This window comes from Chiloscyllium plagiosum, unplaced genomic scaffold (genome assembly GCF_037043375.1).
Source record: "Chiloscyllium plagiosum isolate Xiang-an unplaced genomic scaffold, Cpla_swu_hap1 HiC_scaffold_4, whole genome shotgun sequence".
Taxonomy (NCBI): domain Eukaryota; kingdom Metazoa; phylum Chordata; class Chondrichthyes; order Orectolobiformes; family Hemiscylliidae; genus Chiloscyllium; species Chiloscyllium plagiosum.
In genome coordinates this window covers 6,156,140-6,166,184 of record NW_028270142.1, presented here as the reverse complement: position 1 = coordinate 6,166,184, position 10,045 = coordinate 6,156,140, and the positions used below count along the sequence as shown (strand labels likewise).

The 10,045-nt window shown below is 43.3% G+C and overlaps 1 long non-coding RNA gene across 1 annotated transcript in view; it reads right to left on the bottom strand.

The window, feature by feature from the left end:
• Positions 1-6,268: 6,268 nt before the first annotated feature.
• Positions 6,269-10,045, bottom strand: part of LOC148150073 (uncharacterized) — a 20,330-nt gene continuing 16,553 nt past the window's right edge. The window contains exon 3 of the long non-coding RNA XR_015756889.1: positions 6,269-9,700. This is a non-coding gene — a long non-coding RNA (uncharacterized LOC148150073). The remainder of the gene's footprint in view (positions 9,701-10,045) is intronic.

The following is a 10,045-nucleotide window of genomic DNA, read 5'->3' as shown; positions in this document are numbered from 1 at the left end:
TTTGTTCAAGCTTTTGCTCATAATCCCCAATATCTCTTTATTTGTCATGGTATAATACTTTGTTTTAAATACTGTGAAACACCTTCAGTATATTATAGGCGCCCTGTACGTTGTTGTAAGAAACGTGAGTAGAAATATCCATCTCAGGCCAGGGAAAGGTCTGAATGATAATTCTAAGCAAAGAATGCACCATTTTGAATTTAACACTAAGTAATGACATCCTTTACTCAGGAGTGGAATGGAATTAAAGCAACGGTCAGAATGAGATAGTTGGATAACTTCCTTGTTGGTTATATTTGGAGCCTACGTTGTCCTAAGTGGGATTGAGTTTACTTTATGTAACTCTTTGTAACTCATTTTTCTCTAGCAAAATGCAATTGGCATTACGCAACTCAATTATGTCAAATACACCACCCTGTTAAACTCACGAGAATCTGATGTAATTTTTGAAACCTGCTTATGTTGGCAATCCATGTGGACTTCCTCCTTCAACAGTTGTAGTTCAGTTTTTTTGATTTGAAGGTAATAGCTGGACTGCTTATGTGAGCAGCAATATATTCAGCACTTAACACATGTATGACAGAGGGGTATTATTCAAAGGCTTTGCAAATTATCATGATGTGCAAGAAATATCACTGAGCATTTCCTACAGTTTTAGTTCACCATGGTGCTGTTTATTAGAGAATTATGGGGAAATGCGGGAGATTGCACAAGGATTGTTCAGCTCAAGTTTTCTTTAGTAATTAGTTGCCAAAGCAACTCTCTGAGATCTCTTTTTGTTTGTTCAAATTCTCTATTCTAGATCAGGACCAGGTGGTAATTGCATTATTTTTCTGGGAACTCTATGAATTGAAGACACAGTTGGAAAAACCTTGAGAAATTCAACTCACATTAAATCATTGTAGGAGTTTTCTCTAAACATTCTGTGGAAACATAGAAGCACGGGGGATAGGAGAAGGGGGTAGGTTATTTGACCCCTTGAGCCTGCTCCGTCATTCAATCTATGGCAATGTCTAACTCACGATGAACATAACAATGTGAATGTTGTTAAGTAAGAAGTATATCATTGTTATCGATGATACGTTGTTATGAATCAGCCATTCACATGGAAATGAGTGACTGTAGTTTGCAAACTTCATTGTAGTTTTGATCTACATGTAGATTGGTCGAACCAGCTCAGTCAGGATAGCCTTGAGGAGGGGTTCATTGAGTGTATCCGTGATAGTTTTCTTGAACAGTATGTAATGGAACCGATGAGGGAGCAAGCTATCCTAGATCTGGTCCTGTGTAATGAGACAGGAATAATTAATGACCTCAGAGTCAGGAATCCTCTTGGAAGGAGTGATCCCAGTATGGTTGAATTTAGAATACAGATGGAGAGTGTGAAAATAAAATCCAACACCAGGGTCCTGAGCTTAAACAAGGGAGACTACAGTAGAATGAGGGAGGACTTGGCTAAAGTAGACTGGAAGCAAAGACTTTATGGTGGGAAACTATGGAGGAACTTCCAAAGCAATTTTTTCAAAGTGCTCAGCAAAAGTATATGCCAGTGAGAAGGAAGGACTGTAGGACAAGGGATAATTTGCCATGGGTTTCTACGTAAATAAGCCAGGCTATCCAATTAAAAGAGAAGCCATATAAAGTGACCAAGATCAGCAGGAAACTAGAAGATTAGGAAATCTTTAAAAGGTCAACAGAAAGCCACAAAAAGAGCTATAAAGAAACGTAAGACAGAACATGAGATAAAAAAAAGACAGGCGGCAAAAGTTTCTATAAATATTTAAAACAGAGTGGCTGAAGGAAATGCTGGTCTTTTACAGGATGAGAAGGGGCATTTAATCATGGGATAGGAGGAAATGGCCGAGGTGTTGAACAAGTATTCTGTATCAGCCTTCCCAGTGGAGGACACTAATAACATGCCAGTAATTGACACAGAAACAAAGGTAGGTGAAGGCCTGGAAACAATCATTATTACAGAAGAGCTAGCGTTGGGCAAGCTAATGGAGTTAAGGGTAGACAAGTCTCCTGGCCCTGATGGAATACATCTTAGGATAATAAAGAGTTGGTGGGAGAAATATCAAATGCATTTGTGGTAATTTTCCAAAATTCTCTGGATTCTGGGGAATTTCCAGCAGATTGGAAAACAGAAAATGTGACACCACTTTTTAAAAAATGAGGTAGACAAAAGCTGGGGAATTATAGACCAGTGAGCTTAACCTCTGTAATGGGAAAATGTTTGAGTTTATTATCAAGGAAGAAATAGCAAGGCACCTAGATAGAAATTGTCCTGTTGGGCAGACACAGCATGGGTTCATGAAGGACAGGTCATGCTTAACTAATCTTTTGGAACTATATGAAGATATTACGAACACATTGGAGAATGGGAACCCGGTAGATGTGATGTATTTAGATTTCCAAAAGGCATTCGAAAAGGTGCTGTATGAAAGGCTGCTGCATAAGATAAAGATGCAATGCATTACCGGCAATGTATTAGTTGGATAGTGTGTTTATTAGCCAACAGAAAGCAAAGACTGGGAATAAATGAGTGCTATTCTGGTTGGCAATCAGTGACTCATGGTGTGCCTCGGGGACCACAATTATTCACAACTTACATAGATGATTTGGAGTTGAGGACCACGTGTAGTGTGTCAAAGTTTGCAGATGACACCAAGATGAGTGGTAGAGCAAAGTGTGCAGAGGACTGTGAAACTTTGCAAAGGGACATCAATAGTTTAAGTGAGTGGGCAGAGGACTGGCAGATGGAGTACAATGTTAATAAATGTGAAGTCATCCATTTCAGTAGGAATAACAGTAAAAAAGGACTTATACTTGAATGGTAAGAAGTTGCAGCATGCTGCTATGTAGAGACATCTGGGTGTCCTTGTGCATGAATCACAGAAGGTTGGTCTGCAAGTACAACTGATAATTAGATTAGAGTAGATTCCGTACAGTGTGGAAACAGGCCCTTCGGCCCAACAAGTCCACCCTGACCCATTTCCTTTTAATAATGCACCTAATATTATGGGCAATTTAGAATTGCCAATTCACCAGTTAGGAAGGCAAATGGAATTTTGTCCTTCACTACTAAAGGGATTGAGTTTAAAATCAGGGAAATTATGTTGCAGCTGTACAGGGTGCTGGTGAGGCCACACTGAAGCACTGCGTGCAGTTTTGGTTGTTTTATTTGAGAAAGGATGTACTAGCACTGTAGGAGGTGCAGGGGAGGTTCACTGGGTTGATTCTGGAGTTGAGGGAGTTGGTTTATGAGGAGAGACTGAGTAGACTGGGATTATATTCAATGGAATTTCCAAAAATGAGGGTGGAATCTTATAGAAACATATAACATTATGAAGAGAATAGATAAGATATAAGTAGAGAGGATGTTTCCACTGGCAGGTGAAGCTAGGACAAGAGGGCATAGCCTCAAGATTAGGGGGAGCAGGTTTCGGACTGAACTGAGAGGAACCTCTTCACCCAGAGGGTTGTTAATCTGTGGAATTCCCTGCCCAGGGAAGCAGTTGATGTTACTTCAGTAAATGATTTTATAGCTAGGATAGATAGTTTATTGAACAGTAAACGAATTAATGGATATGGTGAGAGTGCGGGTAAGTGGAGCTGACGCTATGAGAAGATCGTATTGAGTGGCAGAGCAGGCTCGAAGGGCCAGACGGCCTACTCCTGCTCCTAGTTCTTGTGTTCTTGTGTTCACAGGATAGAGCGAGAACACAGGTGGATGTGGACAATCCCCTTGGAGGGGTGTTTGGAAGAATGGGAGGTAACCTCATTGAAACATGTAGGATTCTTCGACAGGGTAAATGCTGAGAACCGACCAGGGCCTGAAACTGTCACCAAAGAGGACGATGGTGGCTCCCCTCACATCCACAAGCATGCGCTTTATGGGCCAAGAAATCCAGTCAATACAATCCTAATCAACTCAGGCTCTCCTCATACATCACAGGGATCAATGAGGTAAACCTTCACTGCACTCCCTCTATTGTGAGAACATCCAGATATCCAAGCCACATTTACCAATTACTACGTCACAAAACACTTTACACTCGATTCAACCTTATGTTATATGATAACGATCTGTAATGTTTTTCTGCATTTAAGCATTTCACTTTGTGACATTCATAATAAACCACTTAGTACCATTTAGCTTCCTCAATATATAAAGGAAAAGCAATTTGTATTTGAGGAAAAAATGATTGAAAAAATTCTATTATGATGTCAAGTCAATTCATGGAATAAACATGAGATGTTTAAAATTGACATAACTGTAAGTACTGAACTCCTGTTTATTACCAAATACCCTGCCAAATTTAACCATCATCTCCCACTCTCATAGATGAGAAATACAGTTGTCAGAGTGTAAGGGATTTAACATCTGTCCAAAATCAATTAACACCAAAAGTAACAAATATCGATTAAGATAATATAATGATCCAAGTGGGACTTTCTGAGTGCATTCAAGACCATTGCCTAGATTAATATGTTTCCAGTCCTTCAAAGGAAGAAACATTGATTGACTTTAATAGGACAAATAAGCAATTTAAGAATAGGGGAACAACTTAAAAACATCAACCATAATATGATGAAGTTCAATGTGAAAACTGGAGAAAGATATGAAAAAATTGGACCAAAAACAAATGCAAACTTCAGCAAGATAAGCAACTTGTGAAATAAAACTGAAAGAATTATGCATGCTATAAATCAGAGACAAAAATACAGGTTGCTGGAAATGCTCCGGCAGCATCTGGAGAGAGCTCAAAGTTAATGTTTCGAGTACTTACCCTTCCTCAGAACCGATGCTTCTCAAAATTGGGGCGTTTCTAAACATTAGAATTTGCACAGCACAGATATATTTGAGTGGTTTGGGGCCTGGGGGCAAATACAGAGATATGGAGGGACACCATCATGAAGGAGCTCGCAAACAAGAGTGAAAATGTTGAAGTTGAAGCTTTGCTGGCTGTGATCTAACACAGGGCCATAAACAGGAGCACTGGGGGAACAGAATTTGATTTGCACAAAGACACATACTGCAGAATCTTGATGATAGAGTCCGTGAATTGGCAGAATGAGTATATTCCTCTGAGAAGTAAGATGAGAACATTGACCAAGGGGAGCATCACCTTATGGATGAGTGAACACAGCAGCAGCATCAGGCGCCTAGGACATGATTGACACTAAGTTCCAGTCAGTGAGAGCAGGCTGCAGTAATCACAGAATTGTTAGTGCTCGGCAAGCAAGCAACTCACTTCAGCTCTGAGAGGCAAGTGCACCTTCTGCTTACTTTTGCTGTTGGTGAATAAAAGTGAATGCTTTGAAGTGATTGAAGGTTTCACTGAACATGGTAGTTCCACATTGAACAATGATAGGATGGTGGCCATTGGGGACAGAGCAGCAATGATTCAGGTTGGTTTGTAAGGTGGGCTGTGGCCTGCTGCTTAAATTGGTGATGCCGGTGTTGGACTGGGGTGTACAAAGTTAAAAATCACACAGCACCAGGTTATAGCCCAACAGGTTTAATTGGAAGCACTAGCTTTCAGAGCGCCGCTCCTTCATCAGGTGGTTGTAGAGAATAAGAATGTAAGACACAGAATTTATAGCAAAAGTTAACAGTGCGATGGAACTGAAATTATATATTGAAATAGACCTGGATTGTTTGTTAAATCTCTCATCTTTTAGAATGACCATGTTGGTTTCAGTTCTTTCATATGTAATCCGCAGAATTTCTTTAAAAAGTTACGTTCTCAAATGAACTTTAACAATTGGTGTCTGTTGGCCCAGATAATGCATCGAGGGCGTGAGGTGCTCTCTGTGCAAAAGTTTAGACTGATTCTAATCTAAAAACATGAAAAATAGAAGTATAGACTCAACGGAAAGATATGCAGGGATCAAAGATTTCAGGATCAATTGCTTGAAAATCATTAATAGGTTTAATAAAACCACTAAAGGCCAATAGCATGCAATTTTGGGTCACCTACATTTGGAAGAGTATTACAACCAAGGATCACATACAATATCATTTGATGGATTAATACCATGATGAGAAAGTGAGGTCTGCAGATGCTGGAGATCAGAGCTGGAAATGTGTTGCTGGAAAAGCGCAGCAGGTCAGGCAGCATCCAGGGAACAGGAGAATCGACGTTTCGGGCATGAGCCCTTCTTCAGGAATGCTGAATGCCCTTCCTGAAGAAGGGCTTATGCCCGAAACGTCGATTCTCCTGTTCCCTGGATGCTGCCTGACCTGCTGCGCTTTTCCAGCAACACATTTCCAGCTAATACCATGATGAACCAAGTTAAAAATCACACAACACCAGGTTATAGTCCAACAGGTTTATTTGGAAGCACCAGCTTTGGGAGCGCTGCTCCTTCATCAGGTGGTTGTGACTTTTAACTTTGTACAGCTTAGTCCAAACCCAGCATCTCCAAATCATGATGAACCAAGGCTGTTATTACCAAAGACATTGGATACTGGAGTGACTTACATTGGAGCAGAGCAGAAACGTTTTTTACATTTTAACATTCATATGTAATGCTACTGAATTTTATTAGCCACCTTTGCCAGGCTGAGGATATGTCAATGTATTTCAGAAACAGTGAAGTGTAGTTAGTGACTGTTATTTTGTAGACAGCCACCACAGCCAATCTGCTTATGGAAAGCACCACAATTGAGAAAAATGGCTAGTTAATCTGCTTTTGAAGGTGTTGATTGAAAGATAAACAGTGTGAACTCCCCTGCTGTTCTTCAAACAGTGCCATGAAGGCTTTTACTTTCAGTGGAATGGGCAAACAAGCTTTAACATCTCAACTGACAGAAGGAGCAGACACAAATGTTCAACCCTTCCTGGAAAATTACTCAGTAAATCCGATTTAGGTAAACGAATTAAACAAGAGAATAATATCTATATTCATCATGATAATACCTTAGGCAGTATACTAGCATTTTACAACAATTTGACACAATTTACATGAATATTGACTCATTTAGAAACAAAGACAGAACTTGTGTTACAATATTTACATGAATGTAATGATGCTTTTGGACTTCTCTGTTATAATCTGGCATTTTAGATTTAGATCTTTGCATTGTCACATGTACTCAAGTACAGGTGTACTGTGAAAAGTGTCAAATGTGCCACACATGGTTCCACCCTAGATACAAGGGTATGTAGGTACAAAAACTTGGATACAAAGTGGTAAATGAGAGAAAAAAAGTTAAAAGTTAAACATTACAGACCATCGTTTAGGAAAATAAAGAAATAAACTAATAGTTGACATTAAAGGCCTTCTTAATATTAACTAGAAAAATATAAATAGTTACAAACTCAACAGTCTTTCTGAAGGGCTGAGCTATGCTGGGGCCTGAATCTCCTCACCTTATCGCACTCTCTGGGAGAGCAGACACAGACACCAGGGGGCACACACACAGCCTCCCCTTCCCAGGTATCCAGAACATTCCCAGATGGGACACACTCACAGCCTCCCCTCCCCAGGTATCCAGAACATTCCCAGATGGGACACACTCACAGCCTCCCTTCCACAGGTATCCAGAACATTCCCAGATGGGACACACTCACAGCCTCCCTTCCCCAGGTATCCGGAACATTCCCAGACAGGATAAACTCACAGCCTCCCTTCCCCAAGTATCCGGAACATTCCCAGATGGGACACACTCACAGCCTCCCTTCCCCAGGTATCTGGAACATTTCCAGATGGGACACACTCACAGCCTCCCTTCCCCAAGTATCCGGAACATTCCCAGATGGGACACACTCACAGCCTTCCTTCCCCAGGTATCTGGAACATTTCCAGATGGGACACACTCACAGCCTCCCTTCCCCAGGTATCCGGAACATTCCAGATGGGACACACTCACAGCCTCCCTTCCACAGGTATCCGGAACATTCCCAGATGGGACACACTCACAACCTCCCTTCCCCAGGTATCCGGAACATTCCCAGACGGGACACACTCACAGCCTCCCTTCCCCAAGTATCCGGAACATTCCCAGATGGGACACACTCACAGCCTCCCTTCCCCAGGTATCTGGAACATTCCCAGATGGGACACACTCACAGCCTCCCTTCCCCAGGTATCTGGAACATTTCCAGACGGGACACACTCACAACCTGCCCTCCCCAGGTATCCGGAACATTCCCAGATGGGACATACTCACAACCTCCCTTCCCCAGGTATCCGGAACATTCCCAGGCAGGACACTCTCACAGCCTCCCCTCCCCAGGTATCTGGAACATTCCCAGACGGGTCACACTCACAACCTCCCTTCCCCAGGTATCCGGAACATTTCCGGGCAGGACACACTCACAGCCTCCCCTCCCCAGGTATCCGGAACATTCCCAGATGGGACACACTCACAACCTCCCTTCCCCAGGTATCCGGAACATTCCCAGAGGGGACACACTCTCAGCCTCCCCTCCCCCGGTATCCGAAACATTTCCAGACGGGACACACTCACAACCTGCCCTCCCCAGGTATCCGGAACATTCCCAGATGGGACACACATGCAGCCTCCCTTCCCCAGGTATCCGGAACATTCCCAGACAGGACACACTCACAGCCTCCCTTCCCCAGGTATCCAGAACATTCCCAGATGGGACACACATGCAGCCTCCCTTCCCCAGGTATCTGGAACATTCCCGGGCAGGACACACTCACAACCTGCCCTCCCCAGGTATCCGGAACATTCCCAGACAGGACACACTCACAACCTCCCTTCCCCAGGTATCCGGTACATTCCCAGACGGCACACACTCACAACCTGTCCTCCCCAGGTATCCGGAACATTTCCAGATGGGACACACTCACAACGTCCCCCCTCCAAGGTATCCGGAACATTCCCAGACGGGACACACTCACAACCTCCCTTCCCTATGTATCCGGAACATTCCTGGGCAGGCCACACTCACAGCCTCCCTTCCCTATGTATCCGGAACATTCCCAGACAGGACATACTCACAGCCTCCCTTCCCTATGTATCCGGAACATTCCCAGACAGGACACACTCACAGCCTCCTATCACTGGATACCCGGAATATTCCCAGCCAGGACCCGCTCACAACCTCTGATCACCAGGAACCTGGAACATTCTGGGCAGCACGGTGGCTCAGTGGTTAGCACTGCTGCCTCACAACGCCAGGGACCTGGGTTCAATTCCCGCCTTGGGTGACTGTATGGAGTTTGCACATTCTCCCCATGTCTCCATGGGTTTCCTCCCACAGTTCAAACTCTCCGAAAGACGTGCAGGTCAGGTGAATTGGCCATGCTAAATTGCCCGTAGTGTTTGGTGCGATAGTCAGTGGGAATGGGTCTGGGTGGGTTGCCTTTCGGAGGATCGGTGTGGACTTGTTGGGCCGAAGGGCCTGTTTCCACATTGTAGGGAATTTAATCTAATCTAATTATTCCCGGGCAGGAGCCGTCACCGATACCTCACTGAAGCAAAAGACAAATGGGGAAAAAGAGAAAAGGAAAAGCTAAAGTAAAAAGAAAGAAATGCAGACAGATGTGAACGAGCTCAGGAGCTCAAACACAGAGCTGCTACACCACCTCCATCTTGATGCCTTCCTAGAGTGAGTCAGTTTGGAGGAGCACGGATCGCTCTGCGGGGAATCTGTATCGAGGAATTTGAAAACAACCACACCATCCAGAGGAGACACAGTGCTTGTAGAACAAAGATCTGTGTAGAAAGATCCGCATTTGATCAGAGACTTGATTAATACAATTGGTCAAAGTGATCTCTGTACATTAAACAAGTAACTGCAGATCCCCTTGCTGATCGTAATCCAAAACCCTCTCTCACAAATACCACAAGTGTGTGTGTGTTTTTAAGAAATAAACCTGTCCAGAGATGTTATGATACACCTCTGGAGTAGGTGGGACTTTAACCCAGTCCTTCTAGTTTAGGGGTAAGGGGACCACCGCTGTACCACAAGTGTCCTAGAACATAGAACATGACAGCGCAGTATAGGCCCTTCAGCCCTCAATGTTGCACTGTCCTGTGGAACCAATCTGAAGTCCATCT